Consider the following 14,354-nt stretch of genomic DNA (forward strand, 5'->3'; position numbering starts at 1 on the left):
GTGTAGTCAGTGTGTAGTTAGTGTGTAGTCAGTGTGTAGTCAGTGTGTAGTCAGTGTGTAGTTAGTGTGTAGTCAGTGTGTAGTTAGTGTGTAGTTAGTGTGTAGTTAGTGTGTAGTCAGTGTGTAGTTAGTGTGTAGTCAGTGTGTAGTTAGTGTGTAGTCAGTGTGTAGTCAGTGTGTAGTTAGTGTGTAGTCAGTGTGTAGTCAGTGTGTAGTTAGTGTGTAGTCAGTGTGTAGTCAGTGTGTAGTTAGTGTGTAGTCAGTGTGTAGTCAGTGTGTAGTTAGTGTGTAGTCAGTGTGTAGTCAGTGTGTAGTTAGTGTATAGTTAGTGTGTAGTCAGTGTGTAGTCAGTGTGTAGTCAGTGTGTAGTTAGTGTGTAGTCAGTGTATAGTTAGTGTGTAGTCAGTGTGTAGTCAGTGTGTAGTCAGTGTGTAGTTAGTGTGTAGTTAGTGTGTAGTTAGTGTGTAGTCAGTGTGTAGTTAGTGTGTAGTCAGTGTGTAGTCAGTGTGTAGTTAGTGTGTAGTCAGTGTGTAGTTAGTGTGTAGTTAGTGTGTAGTCAGTGTGTAGTCAGTGTGTAGTCAGTGTGTAGTTAGTGTGTAGTCAGTGTGTAGTCAGTGTGTAGTTAGTGTGTAGTCAGTGTGTAGTTAGTGTGTAGTCAGTGTGTAGTTAGTGTGTAGTTAGTGTGTAGTGTAGTCAGTTGTGTTGTTGTGTGTCAGAACAATGAGGCGCCTGCTGAGTGTTACAGGTGTTACAGCAGTGACACATCTGCTGCTGTCAGGCCTGCAGGTATCAGGCTGTTGTTCTCCTTCATCTCATAGTGGACACAAATTATTTTTTGGAGCTGCACAAATAATTTGTGTGGCATCAGATTTGATGCAGAACAGCTGATTGTTCTGTGAATAGTTTGAAATGTTTATTAAAAAGCGCCTTGGCTGCATTTTTAGGTAAACAGCTGCAAAAAACTTTGTTGTTTGCAAAACTCAGTTACTTTTTTGAAGAAGTAACTATATAATTAGTTAGAGTTACAGACTCTCTCCCAGACCACAGACTCAGAATACAGTCAGAGCTTTATTTAATAAAAAGAAAGAAAGTTGTGTTTTCAAAATTGGAGTTGAAGTTATTTTTCCTTCCAATAGTGTTAACATGCTGCACAGGACAGGAACAAGATTTTTATAATTTTCATTGTAAGTGGGCTAAAGCAGTTAATTAAAAGTAGTCTAACATAAATGCTGTAATTTGATTACTTTAATAAACATGTAACTTGGATGGATTGGATGCTGGCGTGACCACAGTGCACACGTCTGCTGTTGCTCACAGTGGTCCAAGGGACGCTCAGGGAGTTTGTGTGTTCGCTCAGACACGTGAAACATTACAGGGGACATTGCTCCTGAGCTGCTGGAAGCATTATATTTACTGCTGGCAAATAGAAGAAGTGGCTGATCTGAGGAAGTCCTACCAGTGGCTGGACAAAGCTGAAAGACAACACAGAGGCACTAATCATAGCAGCACAAGAACAAGCTCAAAGAACAAGATCTATAGAGCCTGAGGTCTACCACACCAGGCAAAGATGCCCCCGAGACAATCCAGCACATAATGGCAAGACACAAGATGCTAGCAGGCAGGTTATAGAATGAACACCATAACCAAGTGGCCGGCATAATATACAGGGACATCTGTGCCGAGTATGGCCTGCAAGTCCAAGCGCAAAATGTCCTCCTAGGGTGGTGGAGAATGACCAAGCTAAGATCCTGTGGTACTTCCAGATACAGGCGGACAAACTGGTGATGGCTAACCAACATCATAGTGATAGAAATACCAAGTGACAGAAACTCTAGTGATTCATTTGACATTGATATTGGAATCCTTCCTAAGCATCGACTTTAATTGACATTTGTTACTTTTAAAGCAACTGTATTTCCCAGCTCTATCTCTCTACCAAACCTGACTCTACTCTTCCTCCACCCTCCCTCATCCTCTGTCTAGCTGAACTTAATTCTTGGTTCTCCTCCAACTTTCTTAAACTCAACAGCAATAAATCGGAACTTCTTCTGGTTGGCACTAAACGACTGCTATCCAGAATTAACAATTTCTCTCTCACCATCAATAACTCGCTGGTCCCTATCTCTCTGTGAAAAGCTTGGGTGTCATTCTCGATAGCACATTATCCTTTAACTCACATATCAATAATATTACACGTGCAGCATATTTCCAACTCCGTAACATTAATCGCCTCCGCCCCTTCCTCACACCTCACGCCACTGCCATTCTCATCCATAATCTTGTTATCTCTAGAATTGACTACTGCAACTCATTATTATTTGGCCTCACACAAAAATCTATCAACAAGCTCCAACGTGTCCAGAACTCTGCTGCCCGTATTATTACTAGGACTTCTTCTACCCACCACATCTCCCCAATCCTGAAGCAACTTCACTGGCTCCCGGTCAAATTTCGCATCCATTTTAAAATAATTCTGTATACATTCAAGGCTATTCATTCTCTCTTTCCACCGTACCTCTCTGACTTATTACAGATGAAGCTCCCATCCCGCTGCCTCAGATCTTCATCTTCTCTTTCTCTCTCTGTTCCCTCTGCTCGTCTGATCACAATGGGAGGGAGGGCCTTTAGCTGCTCTGCCCCTCGACTTTGGAATTCCCTACCCCCGGACCTCAGAAATATTAGCTCATTCTCTCTTTTTAAGTCCACCCTTAAAACTCATCTGTTTAAAATTGCTTATTCTTAAATTTCTGTATGTTTTAACTTTTATCTTCTATTTTTATCATTGTGTATATTTCCAGTTTTTATCTGTTGTACAGTGTCCTTGGGTGCTTTGAAAGGCGCTATTTAAATAAAATGTATTATTATTATTATTATTATTATTAAAAAAGTTGTCTGATAGTTGTGCTAACATTGCTATCATGGCCTTCAATGCAGAGATTCAGCGTGTTGAGAACTCACATAAAACTGCATAAACAGGGCAGTCGTCAGCCTCCTAAAATGCTTGTGACGAAGTGGTAGGCTTGAACTTATCTACCACTTGTCCCTTAAACATATTGATAATTTATCCCATGTTATTTTACAGTTGGCCATAATGCTTTAGTTTAGGCACTGCTGGTGTAACTTTGCTCTACATACCATCCTGGGTTTGTTTGTGGCAGCACAGTTTACATCCATGCATATTCTCTTAGCTAATACTACTCAACCTTCAGGTGATTTAAATGTTCTTGTGTTGACAGGTAAATGTCTGGTAAATTATGTTAGCTTATGTTGCTTTGTTTATACTTACCTTTGGTTGTCCCTTTGTTCTGGTCATATACTCAAAACAGGTGTGTGGGAGGGGCTGACCCATCACTTCCTGTTTATATAGGGTCACCATATCATTGACCGCCTCACTGGGTGCAACCAAACGAAGGGTTTTTCCTTTTGTATAGTATTGTTTGTTTTTTAAGTAGCCTTTGAGTTTATGCAGTGTTGTACCTTTCAGACCATTTAGCTGTGTGAATGGGTTTGTCAATGGGGTGAATAATCTTATTCCTGTTTCTTTGTTTAGGTTGCATTGTTTGGGGTAACCTATTTCTTAATGGTAGAGACTAATGAGGTTCAGGTGTGTGTAAAACTGTATAAAACCAGTAAGATTTTGACAACTGGGGTTGTTGTAAGATGCCAGGAAATAAAGTACCAGTCTGCTGATGCCATCTACTTATCGCTTTCCTTACTTGCTCTAAAGTGCCTCGCAATGTTCAAAATATACTTCATTTTACTCAAATCATTCATGAAACTCCACATCAGAGTAAAAATAAATACAGACCATGAAGAATGAATCTCCAGGCAGATTGTCAGCTGAGCTGATCTTCTTAGCTTGGACCAGATATTCAAACTTTATATTTTGTACTTTGGAAGGTGGACAAATGTCCTGAATATGCCATTCACTTGTTAAAACCATCCTGTAGTCTTTAGGCTTTGTATTGTTTAAACTATTTTAAGTTTGTATGTTTAGATTATATTTGAACTCAAACAGAGTTGAAAATGTTTTATTAATCAGTGCATTTTTCTTCGTAGCCGAGCAACATTTGATGATGATTTCTCTACTGCATCCAGTTATCAAATGTAGCTTTGTCTTGTATAAAAATGTGAGTCAAGAGTCAAATGGCTTTATTGTGATTTCAACCACATACAGTGGTACAGTACACAGCGAGAAAAGACGGCGTAAATCAACACAGGACGACAGAAAGTGCACGTGTGCAACCCCAGAAAGAACAGAACGATGTAAGCACACAACAGTGCAACAGGAAAGTGCAATAATGACAGTGGGTTGTGCAAAAAGACTGAGCATTGTGCAAAAGGTACTTGAGGTAATGAAATGTATGAAGGTACGTGTGTGTGTGTGTGTGTTCCTGTCTAGCTATCTTTGTGAGGACCGAAATCTGCATTCTATTATACTTGTGAGAACCAGCAGTCGCTTGTGAGGACACACAACCCGGTCCTCACATTTTTGAAGGCATTTGAAGGCATTTTTGAGGCTCAAAATGGGGTTTTAGTGTCAGGGTTACAATTAGGTTATGGTTAGGTTTAGGGTCAGGGGCTAGGGAAACCATTATGTCAATGAGGGTCCTCACTAAGATAGCTGAACGGGGTTGTGTGTGTGTGTGTGTGTCTCAGACCAGTGTCTGAGTGTTCAGGAGACTGATGGCCTGTTTCATAGTCTGGCCCGAATGCTCTGGTACCTCTTGCCAGAAGGCAGCAGGCTGAAGCCTTAAATGGTTTAAGTCAAGTCAACTAATTGAGGTTAAGAGTCTGAAGAGAGTGTGAAAGTAAAAATGAAAAAAACCTGGTTTAATATAATTACAAGAATTACAAACTGGAGCTCTGGAGTGACGCTGACTCTTCTCGCTGTGCTGTAAGGCCATCTGACTATATGCTTGAAGTGATCTACAGGAATTAAGGACAAACACTACTTCACTAGAAGCAAAAGCCTTGTGAAAGCTGTGATAAGTGTCAAACCAAGTCTTTTATACAAACCACAGTTACACTGATCACTAACCAAAACCCACATGTCACTGACTCTTAGTCTTAAAATGGTTAACAGATCATTTACAGTTGTATGAATCGTCCCTGTCAAGTTGTGATCAGACAGAATTCTGTCCAAGGTTTGAATATTCAGTCCTGCAAAAAGTTCATTTAAAACTATTAAGAATGTAGTAGAAGCACCTGTGGTATAAATGTGAAACCTCTCAGTAATTTTCATTACTTGACATCAAAGTACCTGAGATGAACCTGGTAATAATTTCACATTTCTGCATTGTCTCGTTCTCAAATGTTCACATTCAGCAGATTTTCAGAAAACTTGACCTCTGATCTTTACCTTGAGGCTGCGCTAACTGAGATTCGAACTCATCCAAGGCTTTAGTAGATCCACCTGTGGTGTCGATTTCAAAATCCGATGTCACCTTGTTCTCCAGTCATTACACTCACAACTTGGAGGGTTGCCCACCCTGCACGGTGAGGAGGATCCCCGCCAAAAGGAAAGCAGTGAGGAAAAACCCAAGATGTTATATTTCTGGTAGACAGAGTAACTTTTGAAGTCACAAATTTATTACATCACAGTATATTGACATTCAAGTTCAGATGACCTAATTCTCTATGATACAGCCAGATTAACATCCTTCTTTTCATCAGTGGTTTACTTTAATAGTTTTCACTGTTGTTGCTGCAGTCTGTGAAAACAAGAGCATTGCTGTGGAAATCCAACCTTACTTAATGTTCTGCACACACGTGAAACAATGAATCGAGTAAATGATGGCTTATGTGAAACAAAGACACGATTAGAAAACAGTATTCAGGTTTCTGCATAAAGCATTTGTTACATACTTGTGTGCACATGCATAACTTGCATTCTAATGTAGCTATAGAAAGTGACGCAAAAATGACTAAAGTCCAATATATGTGCTGTATTTAGGCCAGTGTTGCGTATATATGCAGTAGTAGTGTGTTAGCCCACCTCACACGAGTGCAGAATAAAGCCGGAGCAGCGTTTCCTGCCCTGTCGGCATGTACCAGGCGGGCCTACTGTACCAGCAGCCAACCGCCATCGAAAAGGAGCGAGGAGAAAAAAACTTGGAGTTTGTAATAAGGGCGAGGCTTATTTCGCGCAGTTCCTGCTCTGCTCTCTAATTCCCCACAGCGTTCAGTCGGAGAGCTGCAATTGTGTCGTCTGTAATGTGTCTGAGCTGCTTCTTTTCAGCGTTTGTTTTCGCTTCCACGTTGAAGTTTTCAGCGTCCAGAGCAAACACTGACACAGTCGCTCACACCGTTAGCTCACCCTGCACTCAGTCCGCTCCGCGCGCATAGACCTCGCCTGATTTGCACTGGCGCGGGTCATTTCAGGTTAAACCCTGGCGCTGTGTCCCGTTCACTTTAACCGACGGAGATCAACGCTGGTTCCAGTTGAGGCGGAATGCACACCCACTGGGACTCCGAGTGATATTTGGACACGGGCTTCGTCTTGCATATGCGGTATGTTTGTTTTAGAGGGTGGGGTTGGGGGTATTTTTGACAGCAGTCTTGCTATTAACAGCAGCCTCTCCAGAAACTAGCTGTGCGCCACTGTGGTAGCTAAATCGCGGTGCGTCGCGCTTCCTAAGCTAATGTTCATATTAATTTTTAACATAGCCGCAAATGTGTTTATGTCCTATGAAGGGACGGCGTATAACGAACTTCATTCACAATTCGTGCAATTCAAGTGCCGTGCTAATCGTGGGATTGTTGGTTCGTGGACAAACGTGACTTGGACCTCAGCAGAAGTGTCGGGTTCTGTGTAGCAGTTCGGTGCGCAGTTCTTTTTGAAACAGCAACGTTTCATAACACATATTTAAACATAACAGCGATCTGACCCTGCTCTCCGCGTCCACGGCGGCGTGTGTTGTCGGAGTGAGGCAGCAGGAATAAAAGAAGAATTTCGCTAAAAGTTAAAGTTTTTTTCCGTTCCCGGCGTGTTTTACCGTCGCCGAATTGCACACTTGCTTGTAATAATGCAGAAACTTTCATCCGCGTTTTTTCATAGTTGGCTAATGTCAACAGAAAGCGAGAGGCCGTGCAGTTGTCAGATATTCGGCTCGAGGTTCTGTCAGGAAAACAGAACAGCGCGTACCCCGGAATGGCTTTGATAAAGACTTGAGGGAGTTGCTTTCGGGCCCAAGTTATCGTTTCCCTCATAGCTCAGAGTATCCCACGAGCAGTGAGCACGGCTCGGTTTACTTCTGTCACTTGACTTAAATACATGTATGTCACCTACATTTCCGCCTTAACCTTTGCTTTCGGTTTAACAACAGGAACTTTCACTCAAGTGTCCAGCTAACATCTGGCGTGTAAAACAAGCAGACCCTTCCACAGTGCATTAGCGACTTTAGTGTTTGGGATTACATAGAGTCGGCGGCGCTGGATGATTGGCTCTAGTGGACAGAGTCGATCCCAAGTGTTAAGCTATTTACAAACAAGCGTCACCTGTCCTACGTGCCTCGTCGTAGTGCGATATTCGTTTAACAAGCTGTAGTGATACTTTCACGCACTGTTGGGGGGGCTAACGCGTGCGAGGCTGAGCGAGACAGCTGATTGTGGGAATTTGTGTTCTTTTGTTTTTGTTTCGTTTTTGCCTTGATGCTGTGATGAGAGGCTTTATGTGTTGCACAGCACTTACTATATGACTGCAGCTGCTGTTCCAAGTGAACAGTAACAGCATTAATCCAAGTGAAAACGTTGCCCTCTGTGCCCAAAACATCGAAAGATCATTTCAATTATAGAATTCAGAATTAACAGACATTTTCAAGCACCGTACGTTTTATTTCAAAAAGGGAGAAATTAAAGGAAGCAGTGGTTTTGAATGAATGGTATTTAAGGTCATTCTGTCTTTGCAACTTTTTGCAAGAGCGTGTGAGGACAGTATTCACTTGTGACATCAGTATATCTAATCTGCACTGTTTGCAGCAGAACCAGCTGCAGCAAATAGATGTAATGTGTTGGTTGGCTGTTGTTAAGCATTTGTGTGCGTTGAAACCTGTTTGAATGTATTTAAGGTGGAGCCTTGACAGTCGTCAGTTTTGTCCCCTAATAAAGAAAAGCTGAGGCGCCGCAAAGTAGGTTTCTGACAAGTCCGTTAATAAAATTCTGAGAGATCAAAGGTATTGTGCAGATTTCATTTCTAAGAAGCTTCTATCAGCTGTTCCATTATTCACAAGGGGTCGTGGCAGCAAATAGCTCTGCATATTTGATTTGGCAGATCATTATACCCGATGCCCTTCCTGATGCGATGCCAGGGACCTTTTGCATGTTAGACAACTGTGTAAACCATCACACTATTTTGCTGCTGTGCTCAGTGACTGTGTACATTCCTGTTTGTAGAGTCTACATGTTTCTGGGTCACACTCGTGTTTATCAACCAGGGTAAGAATCCAGATGAATTCAGAAGGTGCAATTTCAGAGTTCCTAGTCTGAATAGGGTTTCTTACTTGGAAAGTCAGAGCAACACTACCAACAATCCGAGATGGTGGCAGTGAACATAAACAGTAATAAAACGGAAACTTTGAAACTGTCCTGCCACTTTTTCTATTTGTGACTCACTAAATAAGCACTGACCAGGCTCTATCATGAATGTACTTCAGCAGTACGAGTCTTGTGCTGTGATGCTTGACGGCTCTACCTTACTAAGAAGCTTTCTTTTGAATGCACAAACTCGGGACTGAAAACACTTCCAATTTCCGAGGTACCTGACGCAGTCTCTTGTTTGTCCATTATTAACAATGAGCAATAACATAACAGACCAGCCAACGATGCCCCTGTGATGAGTTCACACAGCAAGACTGCGTGAACTCATCTGTGTATGCAGTTAATGGGCATGCTAATGCAAACAAGGCACATTTGAACCACAAATACTATTTGAATTTAATGGGAACGATTTGACTTTTTTACTACCGAAGACCTCAAACTGCTCCCCAATGACTGCGCGTAGCTGTGGCAGACTGGCTAGCTTTACCTGACAGTTTGCACTCGACCTCCTTTACTAATTATCACGTAAAGAAGTTCCACACAGGGCTTATTGAAGCTGTAGTCGCCTCTGGTTTTATCCTTTTACTCTTTTAATGTTTGCACAGTGCCAATAAATCGAATCAGTGTCACACTATCTCACAGTATATTTGCTTGAAGTTGGTAGTGCATTCTTTTATTTGTGTTTGCAAACAGCTTTGCTAGGTGCCACTTTCCATTGCCACCAGATCATCGTATCTCACCAGGCACCGGTAAGAATGAGAGGGAAATGGACGTTTTAGAGCAGCGGTCCCCAACCCCCGGGCCACGGCCCGGTACCGGTCTGTGAGTCGTTTGGTCCCGGGCTGTGAGAGTTGAGGCTCGGGTGTGAAATTTATGGTTTTCAGGGTTTTTATTGTTAACTCAGCTTCCCTGGGTCTTTCCCGTGTTGTAGTTGTGTGTCTTATTTTGAAAGAAATGTTTACACGTTACCATAGCGACCAGAGAGCATTAAGGAGCAGAGAGGAGGACGTTACGCTCAATGTTGTTGGTGCACTTCAGGAGGACGCTGCTAACAAAATTCAAATTCAAATTTTATTTGTCACGTACACAGTCATACACAGTACGATATGTAGTGAAATGCTTGGACAACTGCTCGTGACCGAAAGAAAACAAAAAAGGAAAAGGCTATGAATAAGATAGGAAATAAATATGAAAAATTAAAAAGGGTAAATTTAACTAGGAAGGAATAAAATATAAATTAAGGTTAAAAATGAAATAACTGTACAACACAAATTAGAATGAAGGGTAAATTTAACTGGGAGAATAAGATAAAATATATAAATTAAAGTTGAAAATAAAATAACTGTACAACAAAATACACAATATAGAACTATATAAGAATGTATGAAGAAATCTAAATCTAAATAAATATATACACAATAACAGCAGCTGTACAAGTATTAACTGGAAATGAAGAATATAGTGACCAGTGTTGTGCAAAACCAAAGTCCAGAAAGTCCAGTGTGTGTGTAAGAACCATATGTGTGGGTCAGTACTGTGTGGGGGTGTGATTGAGAGACCGTATCGCCTGCGGGAAGAAGCTCCTCCTCAGTCTCTCTGTGTTGGTCTTCAGGGAGCGGAATCGCTTTCCTGACCTCAGCAGAGAGAACAGTCTGTTGTTGGGATGGCTGAGGTCCTTCACCATCTTCCTGGCCTTGGTCCAGCACCGCCTGCTGTAGATTGAGTGCAGGTCAGGGAGCTCGGAGCGGATGGTGCGCTCAGCTGACCGCACAACCCTCTGTAGAGCTCGTCTGTCCTGCATGGTGCTGTTCCCGAACCAGGTTAAGATGTTTCCCGCCAGGATGCTCTCTATGGTGCAGGAGTAAAAGTTCCTGAGCACCTTGGAGGGCAGTTGGAAGTCTCTCAAGCGTCTGAGGTGGTAGAGACGCTGTCGGGCCTTTTTCACCACGGTGTTGATGTGACAGGACCATGACAGGTCCTGCGTGATGTGAACTCCGAGGTATTTGAAGCTGTCCACTCTCTCCACTGGGCACTCGTTGATGACGGGGGTCTGGTAGTTCCTCTCCTGCTTAGTGCTGAAGTCCACTATCAGCTCCTTTGTCTTACTGACGTTTAGAAGGAGGTTGTTCCTCTGGCACCAGTTCTCCAGATTCCTAATCTCCTTCAGGTAGGCCGTCTCGTTGTTATCAGAGATCAGGCCCACCACGACGGTGTCGTCAGCAAACTTGATGATGGTGGTGGAGCTGGTAGTGGCCACACAGTCATATGTGTACAAAGAGTACAGCAGGGGGCTCAGAACACACCCCTGGGGGGCTCCAGTGCTGAGAGTGGTGGAGGCTGAGACATGTCCGCCCATCCTTACTGCCTGTGGTCTGCCAGTTAGGAAGTTGGAGATCCACTGACACATAGATGAGCTGAGTCCCAGATGCTCCAGCTTGGTGGTGAGTGTGGAGGGAATTATGGTGTTAAATGCAGAGCTGTAGTCTATGAAGAGCATTTTAACATAATTCCCCCTTCTAGTGTCCAAGTGAGTGAGTGATGTGTGGAGGAGATGAGAGATGGCATCGTCTGTGGAACGATTTGGACGGTAAGCGAACTGTAGTGGGTCCAGTGTGTCTGGTAGTGAAGAAATGATGAAGTCTCTGACCAGGCGTTCAAAGCACTTCATCACTACTGAGGTGAGGGCTACAGGGCGGTAGTCATTGAGAGAAGCAGGGTGGGGTTTCTTCGGGACAGGAACAATGATGGACTCTTTGAAGCATGTGGGGATCACCGACTGAGATAAAGAGATGTTGAATATCTCAGTGAACACAGGAGCTAGCTGGTATGCGCAGTCTCTTAGGATACGACCTGGGATGCCGTCTGGTCCTGCTGCTTTCCTGGTGTTCACTCTTTTGAAGGCTCTCCTTACTTCATGCTCGGAGATGACGAGCACGTTTCCGGTGCTGGCAGTATCTTCCTGTCTGCAGCCGTTAGCGCCGCTAACACTAGCATTGTTGGAGTCCTTAGCTGCAGCCTCGAAGCGAGCATAGAAAGTGTTCAGCTCGTCTGCCAGAGTCACGGCCGCGTTCGTCATACCGGTTGTTGGTGCTTTATAGTCCGTTATTGTCCTTAGTCCCCGCCACAGGCTCCTAGAGTCACTCTGTTGGAGTTGTGACTCTAGTTTCCTCCCGTAGCGCTGCTTCGCCTCTTTCACCGCCCTCCGCACGTTATATGACGCGGCTTTGTACGGGTCCATGTCCTCCGTCGTGAGTCCCGTGTTGTAGGCAGCGGTGCGGGATCTCAGAGCGTCGCGGATGGTTTTATCCACCCACGGCTTCTGGTTGGGAAACGTTGTGATAGTCTTTGTCTCCACGGTATCATCCGCTAGTTTCCCGATGAATCCCACAACCGCTTCCGTAAACACGTTGACGTCATCGTCGGAGCTGTTTCTGAACATGCCCCAGTCTGCGTCATCGAGTGCGTCCTGTAACGCGGCCACCGATTGATCCGTCCAGCGCGCGACCTTCCTCTGAACCGGAACTTCCTGTTTCAGCCTTTGTTTGTATTTTGGCATGAGGAAGATGGCGGCGTGATCAGATTTGCCAAACTGAGGGTGGGATTGTGCCTTGTAGCCGTCCTTGACCGTAGTGTAGCAGTGGTCCAGTGTCCTTTCACCCCTGGTGGGGCAGGTGATGTGTTGATAAAAGTTCGGCGCTGCGCGTTTGAGGTTGGCGCTATTAAAGTCCCCCGTCACAATAAGCGCAGCGTCCCGGTGTTGTGTCTGGTGCTGTGTGAGTGCCTCATGCAGCTCGCATAAGGCGGTGACCGTGTCCGTTGTGGTGGAATATAAACGGCACTTACAATGACCGATGTAAATTCCCGAGGTAGATAAAAAGGACGACACATGATGGACAGTAGTTCCAGATTTGGTGTGCAGGAGCGTGTGAGAGGAACAACGTTCGCACTGTTGCACCAGTTGTTGTTCACCATTAAACACACGCCGCCTCCCCTTGACTTCCCCGAGTCCCGTGTCCTGTCCATGCGGTGAACCGAGAAGAACTCGGCCCGCTGGATGGCGTGGTCCGGCACCGCTGGGTTCAGCCATGTCTCGGTGAAGCAGAGGAGATTGCAGTCCCGAATGTCTCTCTGGAACTTTACCCTGGCCCTGAGGTCGTCAAGCTTGTTCTCCAGTGACTGGACGTTGGCGAGCAGGATGCTAGGCACAGGTGTGCGGTGTGCACGAGCTCTCAGCCTGTTCCTGACGCCGGCTCGCTTCCCTCTAGGCCGCCGCCGCTTCCCTTTGTTCTCCCTCGAGATCTCACTCGGCCAGCTCGGATCCGGAGTTAAAAACTTCGAATTGTGAGTACATTGTATACCAATAGAAACAAGAGTGTCACTGTCATACCTAATGTACCCAATGGTGATGATTTTGCCGATTTAGAAACGCTGAAAACTAACTTAAAAAACAAAGACAAAGAAAAAGTGGTCGGAGCAGTCGTGACGGCAGCCGACCTCACCGGCGCCATCTTCCCAAAGTTACACAATTACACACTGAATTCACGTTTATTGTTATATTTACTAAATACCAGTTTGTGTCGTATCTTTTATTTTGTTGTATTTATCCGCCACACCTTAAACGCCGGTCTGTGAAAATATTGTCTGACATGAAACCGTCTGTGAAGCAACGAAGGTTGGGGGCCGCTGCTGTAGACAAAAAAGGACTGTTTGGTTAATTGAAACCCATTCTCATCCTAGTGTGCAGCTAAAACGCACACTTCTCTTGTTTCCTCTGCTGTGGCTTATGCTAGATTTATTGAGTGTGGTGTGTGCGAAGTCTTTGGATACTTTCAGTATCTTAGCTAACTCTTTTATTTCTTTTGTCTGGAAGCCTTATTATAATTTGTGTGCACATTCTTTTAATAACCATGCTGTGGTAGTCGTAATCATCATTTTTGCTCACAGAATGAGAAGTTTGGTTTGCCTGAACAAAGTCGTCTGGGTTGGAGTGAAATTCAGAGTCCATGGAAATGCACTAATTGTAAATTTGTTTGACTGATTTGAAGTGTATAAAGTGTATAAATTCCAGTTGTCTTTCTAAGAAATATACCTGACAGCATATACCAAGAAATTCTATTTTCTTTAATGCAAAATCTCATTTTCATTGTAAAATTAATTATTAAATGTATCCCAGATTGCTCTAATTGAAAGCATCTTCTCTCTTTGAAACAGCAGATAATAAAGTTCTGGCAGGAGGGTTACATTGGTAACTGAAAATGAGTCGCTGTCCAGGCAACTTCAGCATTTTACTTCACCAAACAAGTACTTTGGGTTATTTTGTGTCTTTGCTCACAATGAGGAAATCCCATGCTAAGGACATGTTAGCGTGTAGGCGTGTGTGTGTGTGTGTGTGCGTGTGTGTGTGTGTGTGGCTACTTGCTTGTGCCACTGTGCATGTGTTGTGCATGGATGAAACACACTGGCTTATAATTAGCCATATGGGAGGCTGAGCGCCGATCACCGGTCCAGGAACGGTGAAATCAGCTGATTCTGGTCCCTGGCCGTCTGATTGGTGCATCTCCAGAGTCTCCAGTGTCCCTGCATTAAACACTTAGGATGACCTTCACCAGGTTGCCCTTAGTCAGATGATGTAATGGAGGCCTTCACTGTCTCATTCAAAGTTTCAGTTGGCCCTTCAAATGAGAAGCATGCAGACCTTGTAACTACGCTGAGATACCCGCGGTGTGCACCTGCTCCTCTCCTGTTCTGAGTGCTGTTGTCTTTGCAAGTCAGAGTGTGTGTTTACATGCACGTGTATGCAGACTTGGTTGAAGCTG

General features: G+C 44.0%; 1 protein-coding gene and 1 long non-coding RNA gene across 3 annotated transcripts in view; one reads left to right on the forward strand and one right to left on the reverse strand.

The window, feature by feature from the left end:
- Positions 1–4,135: 4,135 nt before the first annotated feature.
- LOC113014235 (uncharacterized) lies at positions 4,136–6,137 on the reverse strand. The gene is made up of 3 exons (XR_003270945.2): positions 5,999–6,137; positions 5,363–5,492; positions 4,136–4,929 (listed from the first exon to the last, which is right to left on the reverse strand). It is a non-coding gene; the product is annotated as an uncharacterized LOC113014235 (long non-coding RNA).
- A 237-nt stretch (positions 6,138–6,374) lies between these two features.
- Positions 6,375–14,354, forward strand: part of thrb (thyroid hormone receptor beta) — a 115,114-nt gene continuing 107,134 nt past the window's right edge. For both annotated transcript variants that reach the window (XM_026155628.2, XM_026155629.2), the window contains exon 1: positions 6,375–6,513. The gene's annotated coding sequence lies outside the window, so the exon portion shown is untranslated. The remainder of the gene's footprint in view (positions 6,514–14,354) is intronic.

Source organism: Astatotilapia calliptera, chromosome 22, assembly GCF_964374335.1.
Source record: "Astatotilapia calliptera chromosome 22, fAstCal68.1, whole genome shotgun sequence".
In the NCBI taxonomy this organism is placed as follows: domain Eukaryota; kingdom Metazoa; phylum Chordata; class Actinopteri; order Cichliformes; family Cichlidae; genus Astatotilapia; species Astatotilapia calliptera.